Source organism: Giraffa tippelskirchi, chromosome 2, assembly GCF_054371585.1.
Source record: "Giraffa tippelskirchi isolate mGirTip1 chromosome 2, T2T-mGirTip1v1.2.pri, whole genome shotgun sequence".
Classification (NCBI taxonomy): domain Eukaryota; kingdom Metazoa; phylum Chordata; class Mammalia; order Artiodactyla; family Giraffidae; genus Giraffa; species Giraffa tippelskirchi.
In genome coordinates this window covers 230,846,518-230,859,696 of record NC_137276.1, presented here as the reverse complement: position 1 = coordinate 230,859,696, position 13,179 = coordinate 230,846,518, and the positions used below count along the sequence as shown (strand labels likewise).

Here is a 13,179-nt window from a genome sequence, read left to right as displayed (position 1 = left end):
GCCAACTCTGACCACACCACACACCACACTGCTCAGCACTGGGGTACTTTTTCTAAAGATGGCTTGTTCTGAAACATATAGTAGCGCTGGCCCCAAAGTGAAGAGCACAGATCCCTGGCCAGGCTGCTGCAGTCTGAAATCTCAGCTCCACACCTACCAGCTGTGTGACCTTGCACACCTAATTTCCTGATAATAATATCTACCTCCAACAGCTGTGATGAAGTTAAAGTGCGTTAATACATGGAAAGTACTGGGCTGGCCAAAATATTCTTTTAATTTTTAAGTACTGCTGCTGCTGCTAAGTCACTTCAGTCATGTCCGACTCTGTGCGACCCCATAGACGGCAGCCTACCAGGCTCTTCCATCCCCGGGATTCTCCAGGCAAGAACACTGGAGTGGGTTGCCATTTCCTTCTCCAATGCATGAGAGTGAAAAGTGAAAGTGAAGTCACTCAGCCGTGTCTGACTCTTTGCGACCCCATGGACTGCAGCCCACCAGGCTCCTCCATCCATGGGAGCTCCCAGGCAAGAGTACTGGAGTGGGTTGACTGACTATATCCTATATAAGTACTGAACACACCCTATATAAGTACTGAATATATCCTACACACCAAACGCCACTGTCTTCCACCCAGTCAACCAGCATCAAAGCTCTGCATGTCACAGTCGAGATCTCTTCCTCCACTGACCGTCTCATGCAAATGGCAGCCCAATCCTGCTGATTGTGCCTCCTATGAAAACTGAAAGTGAAAAGCATTACTCGCTCAGTCATGCCTGACTCTTTGTGACCCCACGGGCTACAGCCAGCCAGACTCTTCTGTCCATGGGATTTCCCAGGCAAGAATACTGGAGTGGGTTGCCATTTCCTTCTCCAGGGCATCTTCCCAACCCAGGGATTGAACCTGGGTCTCCTACATTGCAGGCAGATTCTTTACTGCCTTGAGCCTCGAGGCAGAAGTCCCTCCTATAGAACACTCACCTCTTCTTTTCATCCCCTTACTCGGTGCCTCACTTAGATGACTGAAGTAGATTCCTAGTAGCTCTCTCTTTGCCCATGGGCAACCCTCTATTTCTTCAATAAGATGGCTAGAGGGACCAAATCCTCAACCCCTACTACTTTTAGACCTTAGCTTCTATTTCCCTCCATTACAGTATACAGTCCTTAACTGACCCAAAGGGTATGATTAATACATATCTGCTAAATAAGTTAAGGATAATGTGCCTATGATGACAGGTGGGATAATTTCTTTAAACATGTCATTACTCATAATTAAAAAATAAATCCAATTATGCAGAGCAACTTTGTTCAGTTAAAAAAACTTTTTATCCTAAGGAAGTAACAGATGATGTGCACAAAGATAATTAGGGAAGAATGTTTATCTTGGTGTCGTTTGCAACGGCAGAAAACTGGAAACCTAAATGTCAAATAATTGGGAGGGAGGTTAAATCCGCATGTTAAAAACATAAAACACTAGGAAGGAATATATTTAAATGAATATGAAAAGAACTGAGGTCCCTGATCTAGAAAAAACTCATAAATAAATAGCAAACAGACTATAAGGCTCTGAATGGCAATTTAACTACGCTGGGTTCTAGTTTCCCCACCTATAGCAGCGGAATTATTGTTAATATACTAACCCTGTTCCTTTAGGTTTGGTACAAATTTAAACTCGATACCACAAGCAGACATGCAGAATAGAACCTGGTACATAACAAGCACTTTTAAAAAAATACTAGCTTCTGTTTCTATCACCAATGTCATTATTACATATTGTATTTAAACTTATTTTTTATAACATATAGAAAAAGCATTAGTACACAGCTTAACCAATCATCATTAGTTGGCTAACCAACCTTGTCCTGTGGCGACAGGAAAAATAAAAAATGCCTTCATTCTGGAAATCCCCAATACCACCGTATGATGCCTCCCAATCAGTATCTAATGACCTCATCCCCTAAAGTTACTACTACCTTGACCTCCAAAAACAGATTCATTTTAATTTTATATACATGAATTTGTTTGCTTAATATTAGGCTTATAAACTGTAGCTTGTTTGCTATCATTACTTTACCCTACTTTTGATTAACCCTGGATCACTTCCAGTTTCCAGGTGGCTTAATAGTTCAAGAATACATCTGCAATGCAGAAGGCACAGGAGACACAGACTTGAGTCAGGAAGACCCCCTGGAGGAGGGCACAGCAACCCACTCCAGTACTCTTGCGTGGAGAATCCCCATGGACAGAGCAGCCTGGTGGGCTACAGTCCATGGGGTCACAGAGCCAGGCACGACTGAAGCAACTTAGCACGCATGATTCCAGCTCAGAGCTATTATGAACACTGCTACTAGGAAGCGACGGTTTTGGGGTATAAAAAGAGATGCTGTCCTGTTGGTTTTTTCTTCAGTTTTTGTTTAATCAATCTGTTTTTCCCCTAGCAGTTAATGAAAATTCCCTGTGCTCCATTCCTTCACTAACACTTGGAATCATCAGGATTTCTAATTTCAGCCATGAAAGTAGGTGGATTCCATTGTGATTTTAATGTGCATTTTCCTCCTGCCTATGAGCATCTTTTATCGGTCATTTGGATATCCACTTACGTGAAAACTCCATTCAGATTGCTTTTTGCTTTTTCTATCGAGTCATTTTCTTACAGATTTCTAAAGTTTTTAAAAATTACATTTTAACATATTTTGGATATAAGCTCCTTATTGGCTAGCTATAGATGGTTCATACTGTCTCTCTTTTAATGGTGTTTTTTGATGAACACCATCTCTTATTGTTAGCAACTTTGGGGTTAAAATTAGTACATTTGGTATCTAAGAAATCTTGCCTTATACCAAAGTCATGAAGAAATTTCATGTTATCTTCTAGAAGTCAGGTTTTAACCCTCACATCTAGAGATGTGCAGTGCTCTTGGATCTGATTTCCGTGAGTCTGCAATAGCAATCAAGTTTCATTCCCTCCCCAATGGATATCCAATTAACCCAGAACCAATGATTAAACACAAACTTTCTCAACGCCCTGTGATGTCATTTTTTCTTAAATCACATACTCATACGTGTTTGATCTGTTTTGGATTCTTTGTTTTGTCCTGTTGGATGAAGACTTACCTAGAATTCTTACATCTATATGTAAGATCCAGAGATTGCCTAAATCATGGTAGCTTCAGAAGTTTTAATATTTAGGAGAGAATTTTGTTCTTCTTCAAGAATGTTTAGGCTATTCTTAGCCCTTTGTGTGTCTATGTTTTCCAGTTAGTTCATCCAATTCACCACAACAAACTCATGCTGGTGTTTTGGCTGACACTGCACTGTCTAGAAGAGTGCTCCGTACAGCAGTCACAGTCCCTTCACCTAAGACTGGTTAAGAAGGCCTTCTCTTTCTTGTCATCAGTCTAATCAAAGGTTTATTGATTATATTAAGTATATTCTTTTACATGTATTTTCTATTTCTGCATGCATCTTGTTCTATCAAGTTAGCAAGAGAGGTATATTAAAAATCTCCCACTTAGGTTATGTATTGGGTCACATAAATTTAAAGTCGTTACACCTTCCTGATGAATAAGGCCTTTTATCATTATAAGCTGCCCCTCTTTGCTTCCAGTAATGCTTTTCACCATGTCTGATATGACAACAGTACGACACAACAAGCCTTCTCTTAATCTGTGTGTGCTGTCTTTTGTCCATCCTTTTACTTTCAACCTATTTCCTTAAATCTTAGGTTTGTTTCTTGTCAACAGGCTTCCCTGGTGGCCTGGCTGGTAAAGAATCCACCTGCAATGTGGGAGAGATCCCTGGGTTGGGAAGATTCCCTGGGGAAGGGAAAGGCTACCCACCCCAGTATTCTGGCCTGGAGAATGCCTTGGACTATACAGGTCGCAAAGAGCCAAAGAGTCAGACACAATTGACCAGGCTTCCCTGATAGCTCAGTTGGTAAAGAATCCACCTACAATGCAGGAGACTCCAGTTCAATTCCTGTGTTGGGAAGATCCCCTGGAGAAGGGATAGGCTACCCACTCCAGTATTCTTGGGCTTCCCTTGTGGATCAGCTGGTAAAGAATCCACTTGCAATGCAGGAGACCTGGGTTCGATCCATGGGTTGGGAAGATCCCCTGGATAAGGGAAAGGCTACCCACTCTAGTATCCCGGCCTGGAGAATTCCATGGACTGCACAACCCATGGGGTCACACAGAGTGGGACACACCTGAGTGACTTTCACCTTCACTCTTCTTGTCAACAGTGTGCAGTTAAGATTTAATTCATGTATGAACACTAATAATCTTCCTATTTATTCCAACTGTTTTATATTTCTTACTTTCTGCTGGATTAAACTTTTTATGTATTTTCTTTGCACGAACATTATTATTTTTTAGTTATCTTCTAACATTGGGTACCCAGGTGGGGCTAGTGGTAAACAACTTGCCTCCCAATGCAGGAGAATTATAGAGGCTTGGGTTCGATCCCTGGGTTGGGAAGATCCCCTGCAGAAGGAAATGGCTACCCATTCCAGTATTCTTGCCTGGAGAATCCTACAGACAGAGGAATCTGGTGTGCCACAATCCATGGGGTCGCAAAGGGTGGGACGTGACAGTATGGATTATATATCCTTGACTCATCAAAATCTAATTACTCTTTTATTTCTACAAACTATTGTTGACTTGTGTATATACACAAACACACACACACACACAACCACAAGACAGTGACTAATCACCCAGTGTGAGCAGGAGCAGACTCAAGCATTTTGAGGGTCAGATTGATAATTTTTTGACATCCAGATAGCCATGAGAGACATACCAAAGAAATGGATAGCTGCTGCTTGATTAACACTGTTACCCTCCTACATAACTATCACCCTACAACACTTGTTTCACTTTCTTAATCTAGATCCAGTGAATTACATGCATTAAATTCAACAAGCATTTACTGAGGGTTAATTGAGCCATTGTTCTGTGGGGTGACAACGCCACTCATGATCTGAGACAGCACATCTCGAACTTTAATGTGCTTCAAATTGCCTTTAAGTCTTGTCTTGTTAAAACTGCAGATTTGGATTCAGGAGACTAGAGTAGGGCTTGAGAGTCCACATCTCTAACAAGCCACCAGATTCTGCTTTGAATAGCAACTGAAAACATTTAACTGCTCAGCTTAATAAAAGAAAGCTATTTTCCAACTCATGCAAGTAGCAGATAATCCAAAAACAGGCAATATTCTGGCTATACAATACACCATAAGGCTTTCCCCCCCTAACAGATTTTGGGGTTTGCGGGTTTAAATAAAAAAACAAAACACTAACATATTCTTGTCCATAAGGATGGTATGGAAGGTGACAAAGAATCTGCAGTTCCTCTAAATGTGGATCAACAAGAAATAACTATGTTTCTCACTTGTGGGATTTTTTAAAAAGCTAAAGAGCTATTTACTATACTATCTATTTACTATGAAACCTATTATAACTACCTGGTAACATTACTAGTTATTTAGTGAAGTAAAGAAAACTTAAGCTTCTAGCACTAAGGCCTCATGGATAGGTGTGTCTGCCACATGCTCACTGTCTCCTTTTCTTAGCTCAACTACCAGAAGCAGACTCTTTAGTTTCCTCTCACAATGTCAGGAAGTATTTAAGGTGTTCACTGAATCATTCCCCTCCTATAATAAGACCCAAGAAGATGAGCTTACGTGGGAAATTCTTGTTCACATGATTTTACAATCAAGCAAATCATCACGGTTCTTATTCTTTCTAAACTTTCCATCTTCCCTTTTAATTCAAATGTTAATGAGAAAGAAGACTCAGTTTATCCTATAACAGAGATGAAGTATTAGGTTGAACTATATGAAATTGCTGATATTAGCAATTTGTAGCCCATTTGGCCTACAAAACAGCATTTCATACGATATGGTTTAACCTGAATCTGCCATATGATATGTAACCCTTATTCAACTAAATTAAAAATCAGTTATAATAATATTTTAGCCTGAGAACATTATCGTAACACATGGTGCAATAGCAGATCTTTTAATTTGATAAAAAATTTATGAAACAATTCAAAATTATCTTCAAAACCATTACGTGGAGTTCAATTCCAAAATCATGTTTTAAATTGCTGCCAAATAATATAAAAGGCAAGTTGGAGAGAAGTACACACTGTAAGGTCCTATCTTCATTTTTTAATATCGTTCTGGATCCTTTTTACCATGAGCATATTTTCGTTAACTTTTTAAAAGTTCATAAAAACGCTATTGGTAAATGAAAGTGAACGCTCATGCTCAGTCATGTCCGACTCTTTGAGATCCCAAGGGCTGTAGCCCGCCAGGCTCCTCTGTCCGTGGGATTCTCCAGGCAAGAATACTGAAGTCGGTTGTCATTTCTTCCTCCAGGGACTTTTTAAAGGTTCATAAAAATGTTGCTGATAAATAGTTTACTAAAAAATAAAGGAGCTTCCTCACTATGGTCTAACAAGAAACTGTAATAGTTAGAGCCCTAGTAGAGATTAGCACTGATTCTAGAGAAACATTTCATGAACAGATCTCAGAGACTGGGAGAGGGCAAGACAGAGGCAGAGGTAGACATAGAGGAAATACCAAATAAAAAAGCCTGGGAGAAAACCCTGAGTGGAAATAACAACCAGTTTAACTATCTCTGATACGAGACCCACATGTGGCACCACTTGCAGCTAACCTGAAATGTTTTTATTAATATACTGATGGGGACTATCCTTGTGATGGTGCTAATCCACGTTAGATTTTAAAGCGACGGAACAATATAGAAGAATGAAAATAATTCAAGTTAATTAAAACTAAGACATTCAAATGCAGAAATTCTTATGAGGCCAAGCCTCTTCAGACAGAATTCCTTTAGAAATGAGGGAAGGGCAACCGAAACCGTCTCCAAAGTTCCTAGCAACATGACATACCCATAACGAAAGAGAAGAAAAACCAGCCAGTTGGACTTTGAATGACGGCTGAAAAGAAAGGTACACAATTAAGAGGTAACTAAATGGAAGTCCACAAGTAAGATACCATTAGTACCAAGAACAGTGCCTGAGACATGGCCTGAATTCAGTAAATATCTGTTCAGTGAAAGAAAGAACTGAATGCATCAGGAATATTTAGAATATGAAGAAATGGTTCAAAAAGGGAGGGAGAAAGCTGAAGGGGGTAAGAATGAAAGAAGCATTTTTAAAATGAGGGGCTCATGAGCCTGAAATAAAGAACAGTCTGATTGGAGCACAGGCTATAGTCAATTTTTGACAATTTCCCTTACTCACTTTTACATCCCAAACACATACCAAAGTGCCTGCCTCCACAGTAGGTGTTAAATAAATATATATGAAGGTGAAATTATGTTATGATTCTGTAAATTATCTCATTTTAAGAACAAATGAACAGATTAATTACCCTCTAGTTAGTAGCCAAAATATATCACCACAGAATGCATGCGTACATGTATGCACACACACGATAACCTACTAGCCAAACAGCATATTCAGTTGTCTACAAACAAGATGAAAATTGCCTGGGTTTACTAGTCTGAGACATCAAGTAAATCTGTGTATTAAACTATTAAGAATAACAATTGCATAAGAATAAAAACATTTCTTTTTAAAGCCCATAATATCAGACTTTCACTTCTGACCATTTTAGATAGAGTACCTGATACTGAACTACCTCACTCACAGCAAGCCACTAACGAAACCGGTCAAACATGAAACAGCTTGTTTTCAGACACTGGACAACAGGTTGAACAGAACTGTGATCGTGGAGAAAAGGGGAACAAGCTTGGTCAGCGGCACAGTCACCTTGGCCTCCCATCTGGAGACAACTCCCAGAGCGTGGTGTGGGGACAGAGAGTCCAGAGCATAGGATCTTGCTAAGCTGAGGAAACGGAGCTCAAGGCTACGAGAGCTCAAGACGTGGCACGCGGCATCTGTCGGGCAGGTAGAAGTAACGGAGCGTTGCAGAGGAGGAGCCTCATGAATCGACGCATAGGACCCCCTCGGCTCTGTGGCCAAACACTAACTGCACAGCCATCAGGGGAAGGTCGGTGAGGCCAGGCAGAGAGCAAATGCTGACGGCTAGTAGACAACTGACAACCAGCACAACGCACACTTGGAACGAGGAGAACGCGTGCCAATGACTTAAGAGTGGAGACCCCCAAGCAACACGGCACACATTCAGCCGAGACCCCACTCAGTCTCCACTTCAGGGGGAAAGCTATACTAGCCCTACGAAAAGGCAGCCCTCTACTTGTCCTGACAGACTGAAACAACCTCCAAGGAGCAAGACAATCAACAAGCGAACTGCCTACCAGGACAAAATTCAGCCTTTCTTAAAAGCAGGACAAAATCCAGAGGCTCAATAGCCTAGCAGTCTTAAAGACACCTACATCCAACCAAAAATCACTCGGCACAGAGAGGCAGGGAAATGCAGTCTGGACTCAAGAAGGAAAAAACTTCATCAACAGACCCAGAAATAATACAAATAATGAAATCAGCAGACAAAAAATGATCAGAAATCTTTTACAATATAAAGGAAATTATGGACAAAAGAAGAGAACAACAAATCTTAACAGATAAATGGAAACTATAAAAAGAAACCAAAAAAAATTCTAGAAATGAAAAATGATTGAAGTGAAAAATTCACTGAATGGATCTAATGGCAAATAGCAAATTAAACACTGCTGGAGGGGGGAAAAAATCAGCGAATTTTAAAAAAGAGGAGTATAAATTAACCAAACTGAAAATAATACAAAATATAATGGAAAAAATATAAACAAAGCATCCAAAACCTATAGAACTCAATCGAGCTAGTGATCCTATTTGGAGGAGGTATCAAAAGGAAGGATAAAGAAACTAGAAAAGAAAAATTAATGAACATATAAAAGTCAAAAGTTCTCCAAATTCAACTAAAAGAATCAACCCACAGACCCAAACTCAATGAACCCCAAGCAGTATAAACACATACACACACCACTGAGGCATTAGAGCAAATTTCTGAATACCAACGACAAAGGAAAAAAATTTAAGCAGCCAGAGTGGGGGAAATACCCATTTACACACAAGAGAACCACTGACTTCTCATCAGAAACCATGAACACCAGAAAAGAATAAAGCATAATCTTTAAAATAATAAAGAAAAAAGACCTTTAACCTGCAATTCTATACCCAATGAAAACAACCTTCAAAAATGAAGGCAAAACACTTTTTCAGACTGTCAACAACACAACTTGCACTCAAAAAGTGTTCACAGAAGGAAAATGATTCCAGAAAGAAACTGTGATCTACACAATGGAATTAAGACCAGAAATGGAAAATATGTAGATAAAACAGTGAAGAGGTTTCCCTCCTAAATGTTTTTAAGGGATAATTTAAAAGTTTTAATTCTTTAAAAAAAATTTTGTTTAAAGCAAACATAACAATGTATTGTAAAGTATGTAACATATGTAAAGTATGTAACATAGATAAAAGTAAAATATATGACAACCATAAGACCAAGGACAGAAGAGATAAATTGGAAGTATAAGACACTCTAACTTAAGGATGCATGTCATACGCCCTCAAGCAACCACTGAGAAAGGTGGAAGGATGGATGGACAGAGGACAGGGGATTATCCTCAACTACATCACAGAAAAGCTTACTTAGCCCTTCAGTAAATGGCCCTTAACCCTTTCAGTTACAAAAGGCAAACTAAATTTTTATAGCTGAAAAGGTCAAGAATGTCTTCTCAATAATAGCATCTGGAACACAAAAAGGATTAAAATAATCACTCAAGATACAGCTGCTGAACTCTAGAATTATTATAATGTACACAGAATAACATGTAACATGGGTAAATTTATGTTTTTCCCAATATTCTAAAATTACAAATTATTTTTAAATAGTCAAAATAAAGCAGATAATACCACCTGGTTATTTTATGGGTTAGCAGCAGCTATAAAAATTCCAAGTGGAAAAAGAAATCTCTTTTTTCTTATAGTATTCACTAAATAAAAATGTTTCCTCAGTAATAAGCCCACTTAAATTAAAAATTTCACGCTTTGGTAGGAAACAAAGTGTCAAGCAGCCTTTGCGCCCTTAAAGTCTAGAAACGGGTGGGGCTGAAACAAAAGACAGGTAAACAAACGTACACAATGTCTCCAGAGAAATTTTAGAAGTGAGATTAAACCTTTCAAGAGATCAATTCCAACCACCTGAAGAAAGTCAAGATCAGTGATTCTCTAGCCTAGCCTGGTAGCTAGCTGGTGACTGATACCGGATCAGAAGCCAGAGTGTCTCCTTCCTAGTGCAACAATGTTACTGAAATGCATGCTCACCTGCCCTCCTCCAGCTGTTCACGGCTGAAAGCCTAGGACTCAGAACCCTGTGGGCACACAGCAGACACACTGCGTAACTGTGGCCTGACCTGCTCACCTTGCAGTACAGAAAGGGCACAGACATCCACAGATTTATAAACACGAATCTGCCACTAGGAGATTTGGAAATGCCAAGACAAAAATAAAAGATTATTATGCTGCAATAAATCAAACATCCAAGCTGCTTAATTTTAGGTATAATTAACTGGCAAATGATTGTAAATGACTGCAACAAAACTTTAAAAACTGAAAACTAAAACTTCACTAGCAAAGTTAACATGCTAAAGAAAGCAACAATCAAAACAATGGCCACTTGTACAAAATGCTCACAAACATGCTTTTGAGGCAAGTTAAGGTTGAGGTAAATACAATTTTTTTAAAAAATGGTTTATCTTCACAATGGTAGATAAATGATTCTTGTTGGCTTATAACTGTTTCAAATCTATACAGCCTCTAACCTATCCACCCCACCCTACTTCAGTCCTCTGGGGAAACCAAAAGCAAGCTCATTTCTGGTAGTTTAATTTTAGATGTTGTTTCACCAGACAGCCCTGCAGAGGGGCAGAACAGGATGCCTCGTGAACGAGAGAACCCAGATCTCTGCACAGGGAACAGCGATGAGACAACAGCTGCCCCAGTAGCCTTTCCCAACCATATCTGTCTCAACACAAAAACAGTGTCACATAGGACCTCATTTACATAAATCTCCTTCTAGCCATAGTATGAGAATAACATGATTTATTCAACAGGTAACTCGTCAGGCTGAATGAGACCAAGCTCCTAAAAAAAAAAAAAGAAACACTCTACTATCACTGTGAGAATATATTTCCAGAGTCAAGAAGATCTACACCAGACAGTGCCGGCTGCTCCACAGGCATCTGGGTTCATACTAACAAAAGTGAGCAAATAACGTGTCCTGCCTGGAACGCTTGTATGAATGCTAAACACTTGTGGAGCTGAAGGATTTACATGTTCACTGAAGTCATTTGGCCTTCAGTAAAATTAACTTTCACAAATAAATAAAGATACCTAAAGTTTTACAAAAATGATGCAAGTATCCAAACTGACAAACTCTGTAAGTTGTAATCAAGAAACACTTCTTTCAAGCAAGCTAAGAGACAATCATTCGATTAGACAGTAAGTCAGATTTGAGAGTCCAGTGTGTCCCCCGATGAGAAGGGACAACAGCGATCAAGGCTGGACAGCTGTCCTCATGTGAGTACCCGTCAGGTGACATATCCTTATTTACGGTTTAGCAAATACAATCACCTGAGACAGGGTTAGCAGCAGCTGACAACGCAGGGAACAGTTAAATTCAGCCTAGCTAGCGGTAACGTGACCTGTGCATTCAATGAGGACCACACCCCATTCCCAGTCAGGAGCTGGGGTTTTCACTCACCCCTTCTCAGGTCAGAGCCATCCGTGGGACAGTTCAAGAACACTGAAATCGTCTAGATGGAACGGCCCATCTCAAGTTGCTCATAACCACCTCTGTGAGCCCCAGGGTCTTGGGCTCTGCTCTCCAGATCTCCGATACCTCCCTCACAGGCGAATGTAACATACTCATTTATGAAACAGGTAAAACGAAGATATACCTGGGAAGCCAGCTTGCTACACAGAAATAAAAGGAACTAGGATTGAAGACTTCCTCTCGCTTGCCTTAACACCCGCACGCACGCAGTATGGTAACAAAAAAGTCAGGTTCCTCATACGTGAAATGAGATGGTTCATTGTCTTGTCCAGTCACGTAAATGCAAAGCATTCCTTCCCTTGTAAAATGCCATGGATTTGAAATGTTACACAGATCACAGACAGAGGGAAGAAAAGGTTGTGCTCAAAAGTCTTCTGTTTAGAGCTTAAATGACACATTTTAATAAATGGTGGTTAGATACATAGTAAAATACTATTTCTAAAAAACTTTAAATCTTTTATAAACACATACACAATATATGACTATGTTCACACAAATAAAACCTGAATTACCCAAAGATGCTCCCTCCCCACCCCATTTCAGCCTTTTTCTTGAGATCTTTTGACCGCAACTTTGCCAGGGCCCATACACACTACGGTTCCCTTCCAGAAACCTGGATATACGAAAGGAAGAGAAACGATATATTACAACTCATTTAAAAGCTGAAATATTATGAAGCTGTTAAAAAGCTGAACACTGCTGCTCAGCTGCCCTGCCCTCCAGGAAGAAGAACCAGACACAGAACAAGGCAGCGAGGAGCGCCACACTGGCAAAGACGCCACCTACCACCGGCTGCCATCACCTCCAGCTGCACCACAGCCACGCCACTGTAACACCTGTCTGGAGATGCCTCTGAGCTGCAGGGACACTAAGCCTCTCTGGAAGGAAAGCTGCCCCAAACCTTCCCTGATCTGTGCCTCTGCCTTCTCCCAGAACAGGCACAGCAACAGCAGCTGAGAGGGAAAAAAACAAAACACAACACCACGCACGCACACTTTTTAAAACGTCTTCCCTCTCCGATGCTAGGCAGAAAAGGGGAGAACCATACACACACTCCTCTCCTCACTCTTTTTTAGTTCTAGCTAGACAGCTGTTAAACATACAAGATATTTTTAAATCTAGCTAAGTACTTGGTTGGGTACCTATATTGAATTGCAACATAATACTTAAAATTATCCAGTGAGGCAATCATTTGGCTTTGTGATTCCAATTAAAACACTGTATATTTACGGGGATTTTCCATTACCAAATGCCCAAAAGGCAAGATATTCATCTGACCAAAGATATTGTCAAAAGTTAAGCACTTGAGCAACTTGTTAACAGAGGTTATAAAATGTAATCAAATATAAAAAAGTAA

The 13,179-nt window shown here is 40.0% G+C and overlaps 1 protein-coding gene and 1 long non-coding RNA gene across 50 annotated transcripts in view; both read right to left on the bottom strand.

The window, feature by feature from the left end:
• DYRK1A (dual specificity tyrosine phosphorylation regulated kinase 1A) overlaps nucleotides 1-13,179 on the bottom strand; it is a 214,750-nt gene that overhangs the window by 43,791 nt on the left and 157,780 nt on the right. Inside the window, exon 1 of one of the 49 annotated variants that reach the window (XM_081573169.1) lies at nucleotides 11,751-12,640. The exons of the other annotated variants lie outside the window; for them this stretch is intronic. The gene's annotated coding sequence lies outside the window, so the exon portion shown is untranslated. Of the gene's footprint in view, nucleotides 1-11,750; nucleotides 12,641-13,179 lie in introns of those variants that run through there. 49 annotated transcript variants of the gene reach the window in all.
• Nucleotides 4,315-11,442, bottom strand: LOC145539323 (uncharacterized). The gene is made up of 2 exons (XR_014077715.1): nucleotides 6,760-11,442; nucleotides 4,315-4,544 (listed from the first exon to the last, which is right to left on the bottom strand). It is a non-coding gene; the product is annotated as an uncharacterized LOC145539323 (long non-coding RNA).